General features: G+C 46.5%; 1 long non-coding RNA gene across 1 annotated transcript; it reads left to right on the top strand.

The window, feature by feature from the left end:
- Positions 1-15,716: 15,716 nt before the first annotated feature.
- On the top strand, positions 15,717-17,024 carry LOC147747737 (uncharacterized). Its single transcript, XR_015299688.1, has 3 exons — positions 15,717-15,794; positions 15,967-16,094; positions 16,668-17,024. It is a non-coding gene; the product is annotated as an uncharacterized LOC147747737 (long non-coding RNA).
- The last annotated feature ends 319 nt before the right edge of the window (positions 17,025-17,343 follow it).

The raw sequence follows: 17,343 nt of genomic DNA, 5'->3' as shown, positions 1-17,343 counted from the left end.
CCATCAGGGCTGACTCTGTGACTGGCATGTGGGTGCTGCTTTGCCTCCAGAGACTCCCAGGCTCTTCTTTGGACACCCCCTTGATCGCTTTGGCGGGGAGCCTGCTGCATGGCCAGTGGGGTCTGAGGACTCACCCCTCTCTGTGGCCGCAGGGGAGGATGGTGCACTGTCATCCTGCAGCACAACAGAGGGGGGCAGAGGTGTTGTTTGGGACCCAGGCCTGTCCCTCAGTAACGCCACTTGCTGGGCCATGAGGTCTACCATTTGTCCAATGCGTGTGCCGATGGACCTCATCATCAGGATGAGTTCACGTAATAGTTCGTCAGACAGGCCACTTTGTCCCTGGACCTGTTCATATGCCCCGATGACTCTGGTGAAGTGGTCCAGGGATGGTGTGCCAACCTCCTGAGGTCTGGGGGTGACCCTGGCCCTCCCACCTGCCCTGCTGCCACGGACCTGTTGTCTCGCCACTGTGGGTCCCGCACACTCTCCCTGTCGTCCACATGTTGCTGTGGCCTGGTCAGCCCCAGGGACAGGGAGGGTGCTGCAGGTGGTGGTGGTGAAGGTGGCAGCGGTAGAGGCGCAGGCCGTGACTGCAGGGGTCTGCTGTGCTGTTGTTGTTGCAACAGACGTGGTGGGGAGGATGGGGGCCTGGGACCTGTTGGTCCCTGGCACACCAGATGGGCCGGCCTGGAGCTCATCGTCCAAACTATCCTAGGAGTCAACATCCAAGAGTTCATGTACCCGGGGTGGAGACTGGCTCTGCTGGTCGTTGTTGTCCTACGCAGTGAGTTCTTCATCACCTGTTGATTAGATGGGGAATGGTCAGTGTTGGGCACTGTGCAAGTTTTCTGTTAGCTGCATGTCATCCACTGTCTGTACACAACACAATTGAGAGATCTTCACTATTATTATTAAGGGCAATACTCTGCCTCATTACATGGTGCAGAGGTACATCAATTACTCGTACATGTTAGGTATTGATGCATTGCATGCAATTGGTGCTGTGTGTAGTGATGCAGGTCTCCCACCCACAAACAGCTAGCCCAGTGAAGATGGCTACCTACCTGCAAGTTTGTTTGGTGAACAATGCAATGGCTTCCTAGTGCTCCTGGGAGGGGAAGGGCTCTATCCTGCTGGGGTGTGGGACAGAGGGCATAGTGCAGGCCTCCCTCCCCCATAAAGGCATCCCAGGGAAGATGGCTAACTACCTGTAAGTTTGATGAGGGTAATGCAATGGCTGCAACATGCTTGTGGGTGGGAGGGAGGGCTCCATCCTGCTGGGGTGTGGGATAGAGGGCATGGTGGGAGTAGAAGTGCAGGCCTCCCTCCCACATTCAAGCCTCCCAAGCAAGATGGCTACCTACCTGTAAGTTTGTTTGGTGAACAATGCAATGGCTTCCAAGTGCTCCTGGGAGGGAGATGGCTCTATCCTGCTGGGGTGTGGGACCGAGGGCATGGTGGGAGTAGTAGTGCAGGCCTCCCTCCCACATACAAGCCTCCCAAGCAAGATGGATACCTACCTGTACGTTTTTGTGGTGTACTGCAATGGCTTCCAAGTGCTCCTGGGAGGGAGGGAGTGCTCCATGCTGCTGGGGTATGGGACAGGGCGCATGGTGGGAGTAGTGGTACAGGCCTCCCTCCCCCATATAGGCCTCCCAGGGAAGATGGCAACCTACCTGTAAGTTTGATGAGGGTGATGCAATAGCTGCCACATGCTTGTGGGTGGGAGGGAGGGCTCCATCCTGCTGGGGTGTGGGTCAGAGGGCATGGTGGGAGTAGTAGAGTAAGCCTCCCTTCCACACCAAGCCTCCTAAGCACGATAGCTACATACCGGTAAGTTTGTTTGGTGAACAATGCAATGGCTTCCAAGTGCTCCTGGGAGAGGGAGGGCTCTATCCTGCTGGGGTGTGGGACAGAGGGCATGGTGGGAGTAGTAGTGCAGGCCTCCCTCCCACATACAAGCCTCCTGAGCAAGATGGCTACCTACCTGTAAGTTTGTTTGGTGTTCTGCAATGGCTTCCAGGTGCTCCTGGGAGGGAGGGAGGGCTCCATGCTGCTGGGGTGTGGGACAGGGCGCATGGTGGGAGTAGTGGTACAGGCCTCACTCCCACATACAGACCTCCCAAGCAAGATGGCTACCTACCTGTAAGGTGAGGGTGGACAATGTAATGGCTTCCAAGTGCTCCTGGGAGGGGAATGGCTCTATCCTTCTGGGGTGTGGGACAGAGGGCATGGTGGGAGTAAGAGTACAGGCCTCCCTCCCCCATACAGACCTCCCAGGGAAGATGGATACCTACCTGTAAGTTCGATGAGGGTGATGCAATGGCTGCCACATGCTTGTGGGTGGGGGAGGGCTCTATCCTGCTGGGGTGTGGGACAGAGGGCATGGTGGGAGTAGTAGTACAGGCCTCCCTCCCACATACAGGCCTCCCAAGCAAGATGGCTATGGGAGATGGTGGACAATGCATTGGCTTCCAACAGCTTGTGGGTGGGTGAGTGTTCTTTTCTGCTGGGGTGTGGGCCAGGGAGTATGGTGGTGTAGTGGTACAGGCTGCCTGTACTCATGCTCCCATGGTAATATTGGTGGCTATGTTTAGAGTAAATGAGAGTGAGTGAGGGTTGGATCTGTGAGACAGGTTTTTGGTGGGTGTGTGGTGGGATTTGTCTTGGGTGGTGTGGGTTTTTGTTTGTGCAAGACAGTACATATGGGTGTGTTGGTTAACATTTGTTTGTATTTACCAGCCTCCACCCCCCCGGATACTCCAGTGAGACCCTCAGGATGCAGTATGGCAAGCACCTTCTCCTCCCATGGTGTGAATGTTTTCTGTGGGATGGGCGGGCCACTGCCAGTCCGGTTAGCCAGCTCCCAGTTCTTGCTCTTCCTCTCTTTGACAACCCTCTTCAGATAATGCCACTGCTTCATGATCTCCTTCAAGGATCGTGGGGTGGTCCCTTCTGCATTGACCCTTTGAACTATCCTTTCCCACATTTGTGTCCTTGTGGCTAATGGTGTCTGTTGGACCAAGCAACCAAACAGTTGTGGTTCCACTCTCACTATCTCATTTACCATGACTGTCAACTCACTCTCTGTGAATTTGGGCATTTTCTGTGATGCCATGGTGTGTGGTGTTTGAAGTGTTTGTGGGTGCAGGGGTGTAGGTGGTGGGTGTGGTGTTTTTGTGTGAGGTGTGTTATGTGCTGGGGGATTGTTGGTGCTGGTGTGATGGTGGTGGTGGTGGGTGTTCTGTGTTGTCTTACCTCTCCTGTCAGGTCTGGTGTGTGCCCTCCACTTCTGGAGTGTTGCAAAGGATTGTAGTCAGTGAAGGGACTGGTTTTATACTCAGCTGTGTTATAATGGGGTATTGCCGTCAGGTGTGTTGTGGTAGTTGTCCTGGAATTTGTATGCTTTTGTTTGGCATTTAGAGATTTCTTTCATTTGGAAGTGTTTTGTGTATTTGGGGGGCATGGCTACATTTTTTGTGTGCACTGTTTGCCGTTGTTGTGGTGTTTTTGCATTGTCCGCCATGTTTTATGAGGATTGTCCGCAGCGGTGGCCATGCGGCAGCTCTCCCTCTGGCTCTCCCATTCACTGCAGTGTGCGACTGCGGCGGTCAGAAACAACGGTTCATACCGCGGGACCATCGGGGATATACTAATTTCCTGTGCGGTGGGTTGTAGCTTTTCCGCTGCGTTTCCGACCGCCGCGGTCAATTTTTGGACGTCACCGCCTGCGTCGGTCTTTTTTGGTGGTTGTTCCTAATCTGACCGCCAGTTTATCTGCGGTCCCCGCAGGCGGTTGTTATCCGCCTCCATGGTGGTCAGGTGGTTTCCCGCCCGCCCGCCATCCTAATGGGGCCCAAAGTTATTTAAGTCAAAATATACTTCGTAGAGCATTAGAAATGGAATAAAGAGATACAATTGAAGAATTCATTCTTCCATTTTTTTGTTAGGCATTTAACCCAAAGAAAAAGAAAACCTTTCAAAATGCCCTTAGAAACGTGTTCCAGAAATACCACTAAGAAATATATCTACCTAACCACACAGGTAAATATATTTATTAAAAATATTGCAATATTTTAATATAAATAAAACCATCTCTTCCTTCCCATATAAGTGAAAACCCATAAATAAAAAATATTGTTTCCTCTAACAGCACTAATTAGTGTTTTAAATCCATCTGTAGGGTGCTACATTATCAATTAAAAAACAAGTATAAAGTCACCAGAAGGAGATTGCCTTCCTGCATTAAAATTGAGGCATGGTCTGCTGAGTCCGCCTTGTTGGGGTATAGCCCCTTTGAACATTTTTCTATTTTCTGGATTTGGTGAAGCGCAGCAGCTGCCCCAGCAATGGGGTGTCCCGGCGCTAAGAAACAGGCACACAGACTGAGGATAGAGGGGGAGGGGGGGAAGGGGAATCTAGGGAGCGGGGAAGAGGTGAGTCTTAATTGCTTTACGGAAGGCTGGGAGGGAATCTATGGAACGAATGCTAAGGGGGAGATCATTCCACAATTTGGGGCCAAGGACGCTAAAGGAGCGGCCTCCAGTTCGGCAAAGGTTTACATTTGTAAACCTCAATTGTCTGATGTGATTGTTTTCCAGCTTGGAAGGAAATATTGGATTCTGTCTCATATTAGCTGGCTGCAGGTCTCAGAAAGCGAATCAAAAATGCTCGGTTCACCTCACCAGGAGAGGATGAAGTACAAGATTGCTGCCCCTGCTGGTGAGAGTGGTTTCAACCCCCACCGCGTCCAATGCCATGAAAAGTCTGAATCAGTTTCTGCTGCGGCTGAGAGGATTGGCTGTATGTTAAGCCATTTCTGTAGCCACTAAACTTCTGTATTGTTGGGGGAACAGGTGGCTGATGATAATAACCCAGCAACAGTGCTGTGGTGCGACTTTCGTTATATCGCTCTAGTGCCAAATCAGTCTTCCCCCCCAAAGAGCCTGGAGCAACCAACAGGCATTCCCATAGGTTATGCCTGGATTTCCTTGGAGAATCCAGTTGCTCGCATTCAACATGACATCAAAGCACCATGTTGGTACCTGTAAGAAACTGGACTATTATTTGGGTGGCTGACTAACAACCTCAAGGAACAGTCACAACCCTGGTCAGGGTGACCCATGAAAATCACTCAATTAACCTGAGCACAACCACCTGCTAGCTATGGCACAAAGCAGACAATCATAACTTGCAAATCAGTAATAAAGTCAAAATTCAAAACGATAAAAATAACACACCATATCAGAAACAGAGTAAAATTTCATAAACAAAATGACAAATATCTAACAAGGAGAGCTGAAGGTATGAATTTTTTAAATTTTAAGTAGTAAAAGCACCAAGATTCACAAAGTGCCAATGATATTCAATGGTCGTGGTAGATAAAGACCTTGGCACAAATTGAGGCTGGTTGCAAAGGAGGGTGGGACCAATTCACCAACCAGGCTCATCCTGCTAAAAGCAGTAAGGCGACACTCCTCCGCCTGTACAGAGGAGCCGCCACTGTACGATATTTTTCTCCTCGATATTTTTTATACAATATTTTGGTTCAAGATATATCCGTTTCCCTTATTCTGTCTAAATACCAGGGTTTATTGTTTTCTGACCACCACCTCGCAGAGAAGACGCAACGATATAGAGTCCCTAGGGAATGAACCGGCGAGACTGCTTCATGAATTGTTACTTTCTCCATACAGGCCGCTTTAGCTTTATATTGCTGCATGATAATGTTACCGATCAACCTTTACAGGGAAGTGGCTTGCCAAGGACTGGTACCTGTTTACACACTGTGCCACTGAACTCACATTACGACTTTGTTGTGGCAAAGTAGTGCCTGTAATTTCAGAAGCTTGGATTAAAAGCACCACCAAGTGGCTTCTTGTCGGTATTACAGGTATTTAATAAAAGTGCAAGCAAGACCTGCTACACTTGCCAATGCATGTTTTATCTAGACAGGATCAGCAAAATTCTTTTTTGGGAGGAGAGGCCATAGAGTCTGGTTGAGTGGTACTGGAACAACAGTTCAGAAAGATGATATGTGGTTTTGCAATCCATACGTTCCTGCTTTCCCATGGAAGGCGACAACTTACAGACTACCTAAAGATGCATCGGCTACACCTCCTCTTCGTGAGCTGCACTGGCTAAAGGTGGAGAAACGCATTCAATTCAAGGCATTATGGGGCAGATTTACAAGACCCCTGAGCCTCTTTTACGCCGCCGTTGCGTCACTTTTTTGACGCAGCGGTGGCGCAAAAGATGCGCCATGGTGCGGGGTATTTACAACATGACGCATCTCCCAGATGCGTCACGTTGTAAAGCCCTGCGCCAGAAGGAGGCGTTCCATCGCAGGGGGAGGCGTTCCGGCGCAGGAACGCCTCCCAAAAGTGACTGAATGAAATCTACAAGATTTCACTCAGTCACTTTTGGGCCCATGCTGCGTCAAAACCCTGCGGTACAAAGGGGGGGGGGTAGCAGGCGTAAGGATTGATGCAGCATTGTGGAGATAGGGCCCCCCAAAGCATTGCTGGAGCTGCGTCACGCTTGCGACGCAACTCTAGCAATGCGTTGCTTTTACGGCACAGATGCGTCACGCATCTGTGCCGTTTTTGCCCCATGGAGCGCCGCATTGTAAATGCGGCGCATGTAGGGTGGCGAAGCTGCGGCGCACAATAACTGGCGCATCCCTGCTGATATGCAGGGATGCGCCAGTTATTGTAAATCTGCCCCGTAATGTTTTTAAAGCAAGGTCATCTACTGCTCCCCTCCATATCACTAACTTGATGTCTGCGAATCAGCCTGCTGGCTGCCTGCGCTCTAGTATCCTACCCCTGTGCACTGCTCCCAGATTTAAACAGTCTCACATTAGAGGGCGCTCCTTTGGGCATTTAGGCCCTAAACTCTGGAATACTCTTCCAGGACACTTAAGATCCTGCACTTCATTTCCCACTTTTCGCAGACAGTTGAAAACTTGGCTGTTCTGATTTACCTGTCCCCGAGCCTCCTTATCTGTTGCTAAAGCGCCGGGAAACCCCGTGTTTTTAGGTGGCTGTTGCGCTATACAAGCTTTATAAAAAACAGAAAAATAACTTTACAAGGCTACACTAGAAGCAGGTTTGTACAAAGTATCGTAAAATGGCTGTGGGCATCATTGGTACACATGTGGTAATGGACGCTGAGCATGGGTTCAAGAAAAGCTATGTAGGTACTGAAGAGGACAGAAGATGGGGGCGAAATCCATGACAGATGTCGCAGGACACTCCAGTGGTTTTGGAGAAGTGGGAAATTAATTTCACCCGACGAGTGTAATTTGATAAGAAGGACCTTAATCACAAATGTACTAGCCCTGAATTCTACTATGGCCTACTTTAGTAAAGGTCATGGATAAATCAAGGAGAGCAAAGGCACAGTCCCAGCCCTAGTCGCCAGAGGGAAGCTTTTCCCCCCCCAATTCTTTATAAGGGGGATTTTTTACCACTTTGTGGTCTGAAACTAGACATGAACACTTTGTGCGAGGTGGACAAAGAGCGCGGACGTCAGCATCATTTTGAGATTCTTTGTCTGAGAGGATTGTGGAGTTTGCTAGGACCTCTGCATCAGCAGCTGATTTCTTCAGTAGCTGGAGAGCAATTCCATGCTTTTGTTTCTGGAAGAGAAATCATGTTGGAAATGCATTGATATCATCATCATTATCATCAATAAAGCTTTATTCGACAGTTTGTCATAAAAGCATAATCCATTACATAAAACACCCAATAAAACAGATAAAAATGAGTAGTATCTCTCAATTATAAAACATCTGTATAATAAGTTATAAAAACAGCAGGACTAAAATCAGTAATCACTCATGAAATTCCAGCTCATAAAGGCAATAGAAATGGAACAATACAATGTTATTCATTTAGGAGCCATGATCATATATAAATTCATATATACAAGCGTTTTTATAAGATTTAGGAATATATACACAATATACATTGATCATGATGCCACGATTGCTTTAGCTCTTATAATCCATGTCCAGCCTAAATACTTGGCTACGGCGATGTTAAGTGGCAACTACGTTTCGGTGCGAATCAATCTTAAAGCCTCATCACATTTCCTTGTCCCCAGCGCTCGGCAAATGGAGGCCAGCAATATTTCGCATTTCCTGCACTGATGTTTGCAGACGACAACCTGCTACTCTCAAAAACACCTATGGGGATGCAGCGGGTGTTAGATCAATTTACCAAATTCTGTAGGGACAGGAATCTGGTAATAAACATAGATAAAACTAAGTACATGGTGTTTAATGGCATTACAACTAATTGCCCTTGTCCAACTATGGATGGACGAGCCCTGGAAAGGGTTAACCATTTTACCTATCTAGGACTGACACTAAACGATAGAATGAGTTGGGAAACCCAAATGACTAAGGCTAATCTGACCCTCTCTCAGTCTATGGGGGGTATCCTTAAAGTGCAGAAATCTTGTGTTCAAAAGCTGGTCAGTGTACCGCTGGAAATATACAAGGTACAAACCAGATCTTCTACCCTTTATGGGGCAGAACTCTGGGGCCATTGTCCAGCGACCGAGATTAGTATAACAGAGAACAAATTCCTTAGACAACTGCTCTCCTTACCCACTAACACCCCCCTAGTCCCACTAAGGCTGGATACAAATCTGAGGCCAATTGCAGAAGTAATTGCCTCACGCCCGCTTCTTTACTGGCGTAGACTGTGGAGTGTCCCGGAGCTTGAGTGTTATAGAGAAGAACTAAAAATAGTCATGGCTCGCCCGGGTGTGCGGAGGATAAAGTGGTTATCTTTTATAAGGGGGCATGCGTCCAAGATCGGCATGGAGAATCTCTGGTCTAATCCGGAGGACACATGCAAATCTATCTCAAAGAGAACCCTGGCTGAGTCTATAAAACATCATAACCTTGAAGAGGTCTTTCGAACAGCCAGGCCATCTAGTCTCACCGACAGTTTCTTGCACTTTAAGAGTGTTTACAGTTTTGAGAAAGAGTTAGATGCTATAGAACCTGTCTTAGCAAAAAAATTGTTTCTACAATTCAGATATGGTACATTACCCCTCTATTCCTATTCTGATAAATGGAATTTGGGTTTAGCTCGTCCTTGTCCAGGTTGTGATGACCCGAATGAATCTCTAATCCATGTAATTTTGTTTTGTCCTGCTTATTCTGTCAGCAGGAAAAAATGGATTATACAGTTATGTGTTAATCTAGGACTGAGGAACTATATAGACTATTTTAGAATTTTAAAAACTGATACTGATGCATTGATAGTTACTGCTATTTCCAAATTCTTGTTCTCGATGTGGTTAACTAGACGAAGACTGATCCATGTGTAGTAACCCGCTTATTGTGGGTGGATGGCTCTGTCTTAGTAATAATTAGTTTTTTATCTGTTTTAAAGGAAATTTCTTAGTTTTTGTATCCTATTGTTATGTCTTTATTGTCATATTATAACCGCACGCTAACCGATTACTGTAAATATGCTAATTGAGATCTACAATGCATTGGATGAGTTGTAAATGTATTGCTTTTTTTTAACTGTTATGTACTTTTATGGTTCATTAACAAACCGAAATAAAGTTGACTTGATGATGATAAAACATCTGTATAATAAGTTATAAAAACACCAGGACTAAAATCAGTAATCACTCATGAAATCCCAGCTCATAAAGGCAATAGAAATGGAACAATACAATGTTATTCATTTAGGAGCCATGATCATATATAAATTCATATATACAAGCGTTTTTATAAGATTTAGGAATATATACACAATATACATTGATCATGATGCCACGATTGCTTTAGCTCTTATAATCCATGTCCAGCCTAAATACTTGGCTACGGCGATGTTAAGTGGCAACTACGTTTCGGTGCGAATCAATCTTAAAGCCTCATCACATTTCCTTGTCCCCAGCGCTCGGCAAATGGAGGCCAGCCATATTCGCCTTGGAACTGTATAGGCGGGGCAGGCAAAAAGCAAGTGAGACAAAGTCTCAGGGCTTTGATTAGAAATGGGGCAAAGAGTATCCATTGATGCCTCCCACCTTGCAGAAAACAATTTAAGTGGAAGCTTGCCTACTCTTAATTAAAACAGGAGCTTTCTATCTTGTTGCTTTATAATAGCGTCCTAGTAAGGTTCTAGTTTTTGGACTGGTTTAGCCATGAGGAATTGACCCGTCAGTGTCAAAGGGTCACTATTCCTAAATATATTTGCATCAACCCATCCCCAATACATTTCCTTCATTTGCTCTCTGGACGGGAACCGGCATTCTCAGGGTTCTCCCACAAGACCAATATTTAACAAAAGCGATCTAACCTGCTGTAACCAAAAATTCTTTTTAAAATGATCACAGTGTATCAGATCTTTAGCGCAGCCCAAACTTTGTCGCCCTACTCGCACAGTACCATCTGGTCCTTGGTATACCCAGGAGTTACGAGACTATAAGGTGATATGTAAAAAAACTTGAGCATGTATGGCGTGCAGATTATCTACAGGCAGACAAAATCAAACTTAAAGACAGCCAAAAAATATATAAAGACATGGTTAAGAAGGCCAAAAGTATGTACTTTGCTGCCCGCATCGAGGGAGCCAAAAACTCAACTAGACAACTCTTTGATACAGTTGCCAGTCTGGTTACCCCTAAATCAGTTATCATCCCCCCAAGTTTTGAACTTTGCGAGACTCTCGCTAAATTCTTCTTAAACAAAGTGGAACTGATTTTCTCAGAGTTAGAACATCAAGTGGAGTCATCTCTCCTAGAAGGAACACACAAGACCACTCTGATGAATCCACATGCGGCGAAACTCTCTGAGTTCTGTCCGGTGAACACGGAAGAGATAAAAAAGCTGCTTCTGGCAACGAAATCAGGCTCGCCTCAAGATTTCTGCCCAGCCTCTGTGGCACAATTGGTAGCCACTCCCATTTCATGCGTTCTGACGGAGCTATTTAATGGGATGTTTGACCTCGGAGAATACCCAACATGCTGGAAACGAGTGTCAATTGCTCCTCTGCTTAAAAAACCAACTCTCGACATCTCAGACCCTAATAGTTATCGGCCTGTAGCCAGGCTACCACTACCGGCCAAACTCATTGAGAAAGTCATGAATGCACAGCTATGTGACTTTCTCAGGTCCTCTCAATGCCTGGACATAGCCCAACATGGGTTTAGGGAAGGCCACAGCACCGAGACTGCCCTTATCAAGTCTACGGAAGAGATTAGGAGGGTGATGGATGCAGGAGGACGTGCAGCTCTGGTACTCCTCGATCTCTCCGCGGCCTTCGACACGGTCCACCGTATATTGGTGGACCGTTTAGAAGGCTGCGGAATCCAAGGAACAGCCTTGAGGATGCTGAAATCCTTCCTAGCTGACAGGGTACAGGTGGTGGCCTTGGGAGAATTTGAATCTATTCCTTTCAAACTCCCAGGGGGTGTCCCTCAGGGCTCCTCCCTAAGCCCCACATTATTTAATATTTACGTCTCCTCCCTCGCCACGATGATTCGGTCATTTGGTTTCGAATTAGCATCTTACGCAGATGATACACAAATTGTGGTATCTCTGCTTCCGTGAAGAGAAGAAGGAATAGCGGCGAGGTTTCAGGACTGTATGACAGCAGTGAGCTCATGGATGGCTGGCAATTGCCTTAAGCTGAATTCCTCAAAAACTGAGGTGTTGCTTTTCGGCACCGATGTAAGTTTTTGGAGCCCCACATGGTGGCCCAATGACATGGGAGACCCACCCATTCCGGCAATGAAAGTAAAGAACTTAGGTGTTCTTATTGACAGTCAACTATCCTTCAAGCCACAAGTCAATGCCTTAACATCTTCCATCCATTGGATCATGAAAACCATCAGGAAAATTGTCCCTTTTTTATCAGACAGTAGCAGGAAAACGGTGGTGACAGCACTTGTGCTGTCCCGCCTTGATTACTGCAACAGTCTTTTTTGCAAGCCCAGCAAGGGATTCTTAACAAACTGCAAATGTTGCAAAATGCAGCTGTCCGACTAATCATTGGCCTGCCTAAGTTTGCCTCGGTCTCACAGGAATTGAAGAAATTGCACTGGCTCCCGATACGCAAACGCATAATGTTTAAAGCATTATGTATGGTGTTCAAAGCAGTGAATGGAATTGGTCCATCCTTTCTGCAACAACATTTCCAACCGTACACACCAGGTAGACAGCTGAGATCAGCAAACAAAGGATTAGTCAAGACTCATCGGATCAGTAAAGCACGATGGGGAGGACGCAGTTTTATATCCGGAGCCACTTCCATCTGGAATAAATTGCCCCTGGTCTTGAAACAAAGTACCAACCTGATGACGTTCATGAAAAACATTAAGACTTGGATTTTTGACCTTTAAAATCAATGACCATCTTATGGGAGAAACCATATCATTTCAGCGCCAGGACACCGCCCGGTAACAGTGCGCTTTAAAAATGGTACAAATAAATAAATAAATAAATAAAGCCCTCCGCATAATATGCCAGTTCAGGGGTCGGACAGATTCTCCGCCAGTACAACAGGGGGTGTAATCTAGCACCATCCGCTAATGCCTTCCTTCCTAGATCATGGAGCAGGGGCTATACCAGGGTACTTTGTGGGAGGGTCACAATTTTTCTAAAGAAACTATTATCCGCTACAACCAGTTTAGATAGATTATTGAAACCCTAAAGTTCCGCCCCATATAGGACTGCACTGACAGCTTTCATGTTATAGATGCTCAGAGGAGGACTCACTGGCTTGGTAAAAGATGCATTAAATTCAGATAATATGGTAACCGCTAGCTGGCAATGTTTTAATGTAGCCATGTCCAGATGCTTACCCCAAATCATGTTATCCTAAATAATTACACCTAGGTATGTGAAATCTTTCACCTTCTCCAGGGGGCGGTTATTCAATAGCATTACTGCTCCTGAGGATCTTTGTGGGTTGAATGTCATATATTTCGTTTTTGAGACATTTATCTCAAGACCCAGCGTGTGACAAAAAATTCTTCGAAAAGTATTAGTGATCGCTGTAAACCACTCAGAGTTTTTGCTATTAATAGGGTATCATGTGCGAACATAAGAATTGGAATTCTTATGCCCGCCAATTTATGTGCATCCATTGGGGTATCCTTCAAGAATTTTGCAACGCCATTTCTAAAAATAGAAAACAAGGCTGGGGCCATAACGCTGCCTTGTCTCACCCCCCTGCCCACTCAAAATGCGGGAGCAACCTGGTGCTGGCTTCTCTAACTAATCTTCGCATAGGTGTCCTCGTGGAGTCTAGAGATAGTAAGTCCTGGGGCATCTTTAAATCAGACAAGACTCTCCACAATCTACTTCGAGAAATGAGGTCAAATGCTGCCCTTAGATCTACAAATAAATAACAAAAGAGAAATGCCAGCACTGATACTCAATTTGAAACAAATATTTAAAACCAAAGTACAGACAACAGTTCAATACTCAGAAATGCTATTAAATAGCTGTTTATTCAAACATGTTTTGATAGGGCACGATTTTAAATTAGTCCTCAAGTTCAAACATTATTATGTAACAACAATGAACATCAGGACACGAAAAGTGGAAATAAAACCTCATCCGTACTATCACTCGTTACTCATCAAGCATATCACACTCAAACCGCTTACATTCAAACATTCAAGCTGGGTACCTCACACAATCTGGAGGGTCAATAAACCAGTTGGTGAAGTAATGGGTCTGCTACAAAATCTAAAGCATTCTGTAATGTTCTAAATGATACACTATTGATAATTCAGTTAAATCAAAAGATTTTCATCATAATCCACAACATTAAGTGAATAAACACAAATCAAGGTGCAAAACTAATAAGCACCAAGGTGCATTCAGCAGACCCAAAGGATAGTATGGATGAGGTTTTATTTCCACTTTTCGTGCCCTGATGTTCATTGTTGTTACATAATAGTGTTTGAACTTGAGCACTAATTTAAAATTGTGCATTATCAAAACATTTTTGAATAAACAGCTATTTAATAGCATTTCTGAGTATTGAACTGTGGTCTGTACTTTGGTTTTAAATATTTGTTCCAAATTGAGTATCAGTACTGGCATTTCTCTTTTGTTATTTAGTTGATTAGGCTCAGCCTTACTGATTAGAGCCAACCCCATTTGTTACTAACATAGATCTACAAAGGCAGCAAACAAGCTACATTTTTCCAAGACCACCGTTTTCCAATAAAGGAGAGTGAAGCGAAATGTCTGATCAATCGTGCTTATGCCCGAACGAAAGCATGCTTGAAAGGGAGATAGAATGTCCTGCTCAATATGCCAATCCTGGATTTTATCTAATACAAGACGACCCATGATCTTTTGAGTAGAGTCGATTAGACTTAAAGGTCTGTAGTTCCCCGAATTGGACTTATCCCCCTTTTTAGGTTTTGCCTCGCCAAAGATGCGCTCTGCGCATCTTTTCGGCGCAGGCGAAAACCTGATGATAACTGTAGTGTGGCTTGGTTCGGCCCTCGTCGTTGATTGGCTGGCTCCGTAAACGGAGCCTTGCCATTGGACGAGGGGCCTGTCCGTCAATGCCGGACCAGACACGGGGGCGTTCCCGACATTCTTTGGCTTTTGCCGACGTCACGGGACGCCGGGAACGCCCCCGTGTCTGGTCCGGCATTGCCGGCACTACTGCGTCTCTTCTCCCCGTTTCCCGCCCCGTGACTGGCCGGCCGGCCAATCCTAGCGCGGCCGGCCGGAAGTGCCCGCCCCCCGCAGCCCGGGGAAGAAGGAGAGGAAGACGGAAAGCACTATGGCGGCGCCCGCGGGGAGACCGGAGAAGTGCCTCTCCAACCTGCCGCTCTGTCTGGGCTGCCCAGCCTGTCGCTGCTCGATCTAAAAGTTATCTTTTTAAATCCATTTTTATTTTTTAATTACAGCACCCATGTTGCTTGTAGGAATTTTTGGATTTTGCCTCTTGCACTCATCCTGCTAAACGTCCCCCTGCGATATCTCTTGTGGGCCACTTTGCTTGTATACTCACCTTCTTTCCTGCTCATATATGCAATCTCTGGTAATTCGTTGCTTTGAGTGGTGCATCTTGCGTGGCTGGGCAGACGTGGGACTGGCGCTCCAGTTGGTGGCCATCCCAGTATGCAAGTTTCCCTAATCCACGCGCGGTCAGCAGTTCTAATTTGGATTTTTCTCTTCACACGGTCTTCCATTTAGTTCTGTTAATACTATTACAAGTGCAAGAAGCACAAATCGTGAAAAAAACTGGGCTGAATCTTACACTAAATATTGGGATTGAAAATGTGCTAATAACCCTGTGAGGGTGGGGTTCAAAACTGTTGTGAGGCATTGTGCATGCATTCTGCTACCGCCGTGCCATTGTATACTGTTGGTGGTAACGCTGCTGCCACTGCTCACAGAATGTACATTTACTTTGTTTCCTTAACCCATGTGCTTTTGAAGTATCCTAGGGATGTTTCCAGCGAACCTGCACGCAGAGCAGACCCCTTTATGTTTCAGGCCTTTAGTGATGTTCTCGATTGCATTTTTACTCTTCTAATGAACATATTTGATGATTTTTTTTAATTCGGCAGTTTCACTTCTCAAATAATAAGCTGCCCTCTTACAAAAAAAATGGTCTCGGTCTCTATAATGTGTGTACATCGGAGTACTGTGCAGATGGGGGGGGGGGCTGCTGTGAGCCGCATATTGTTGAAACCTCTGCTCTGTTGTGCTCTGTAGGAGAATGAGAAGTCGCCAAGTCAGAACAGGAAAGCGAAGGATGCCACCTCGGACAACGGCAAAGGTAGGTGCCCTCCCCCACCCCTCGCATGTGTTTTGTTCCCACCATCTGTGCGGGGCTTTGTGGGGCGTGATGGATGTGACCTGTAGACAAGTGGGGGCAAGAAGCCTGTCCCCTCCCCCTCCTGCCCTCGGCCAGGCAGATGCTCAGACTCTCTCCTGTTGTTTCCGAGCAGATGGGCTGGCATACTCTGCCCTGCTGAAGAACGAGCTGCTGGGGGCGGGCATCGAGAAGGTGCAGGACCCGCAGACCGAGGACCGGCGGCTGCAGCCCTCCACGCCCGAGAAGAGGAGCCTCTTCACGGTAAGCCACAGCGCCCCCTGCTGTCCCCCCTCACACACCCGCTGGGACGGGGTGATGACCTCTGTGAAGGTCACAGCCAGGCCTGGGCGGTGTGCTGTGGGCGGGCCTGGTCTCAGCGGCGTGAATACCAGCTACATGTGGAGGTGCAACAGGAGCCCACACATGCTCTCTGTGCAGCACTTAGTGTGTTCTACCATATTTGTTTGTATCCCCGTGGGTTGCTGTGCCTGCTGCAGGGGTCTGTGTGCAACCAGCTCAGTGTTTAGACTCATGGATAGCTTGACTCCTTCCGAGAGTATGCCGAGTTTTAATACATTTACAAACAATAGTCAGTATCCTCACTCCAATCACATGCTCTATTTCAATACACACAACGTGTATATGTATAAGCTGGATTCTTACACCTATAAGCTTGTTGGTTGCTGGCTTGTACTACCATTTCTCATTCGTAAACACGAGGAATTTTTTGTTGCTCGTTGCGGTTTTCTATAAGCCATCCCATAAAATGTGAGTTGCTCCTTGCTGATCACAGCCCCACGAGCCGCTCTCACCTTGCGTTTTCCTTCCTTGCAGTATTCCCTCAGTTCAAAGCGCTCCAGCCCAGATGACGGAAACGAAGTGTCTCCATACTCCTTGTCGCCCATCAGCAACAAAAGGTCAGTCCTGGCGCGGGCGGGGTGGCATAAAGAGTGCATTATATGAAGCGCAAATGTGCAGCGAATGAAGCTCTGCTCCATCTCCACCAGTTGTAAGAACCATGCTATAGTATAGGCCTTGATTATTCAAATGTTTCTTCAGACCTGTAGGGGGGAAATAAATGCCCTGCATGATGGTGCCCTCCATGTACCACCTTCGCCCCTTCCATGACCACTTTGTGGCGTCCATCAAAGTTAAAATAGAGCCCTTTCCTTATCGGGTGACAAATTAATTAAACAAAAAAAAGATTACATATTTTTACACTGGTGTAATACTAGAAGCAGACAGCGATGCAGCAGCATCAGTGGAAACCCTCTAATACTCTTTATCGCATCTTACGCCCACTAATAAGGGCCATGTTCCCAAGAAAACTATTACTGGCTGTTTGACTCGTTGAAAAGACTGAAGGGTCACATCACAGGTCTGAAAAGATTAAACCAGCTTTGTTCCTACCCATTGACTTGATGAGTCTCACTTCTTGCCTAGTGCTACTTTTAGCTGACTTGGGTATCCATGGAAATACAACTTGTATAGGCAACTTCAAGATAAACCT

This window comes from Lissotriton vulgaris, chromosome 1_1 (assembly GCF_964263255.1).
Source record: "Lissotriton vulgaris chromosome 1_1, aLisVul1.2, whole genome shotgun sequence".
Classification (NCBI taxonomy): domain Eukaryota; kingdom Metazoa; phylum Chordata; class Amphibia; order Caudata; family Salamandridae; genus Lissotriton; species Lissotriton vulgaris.
This window is presented reverse-complemented; position numbering and strand designations above follow the sequence as displayed.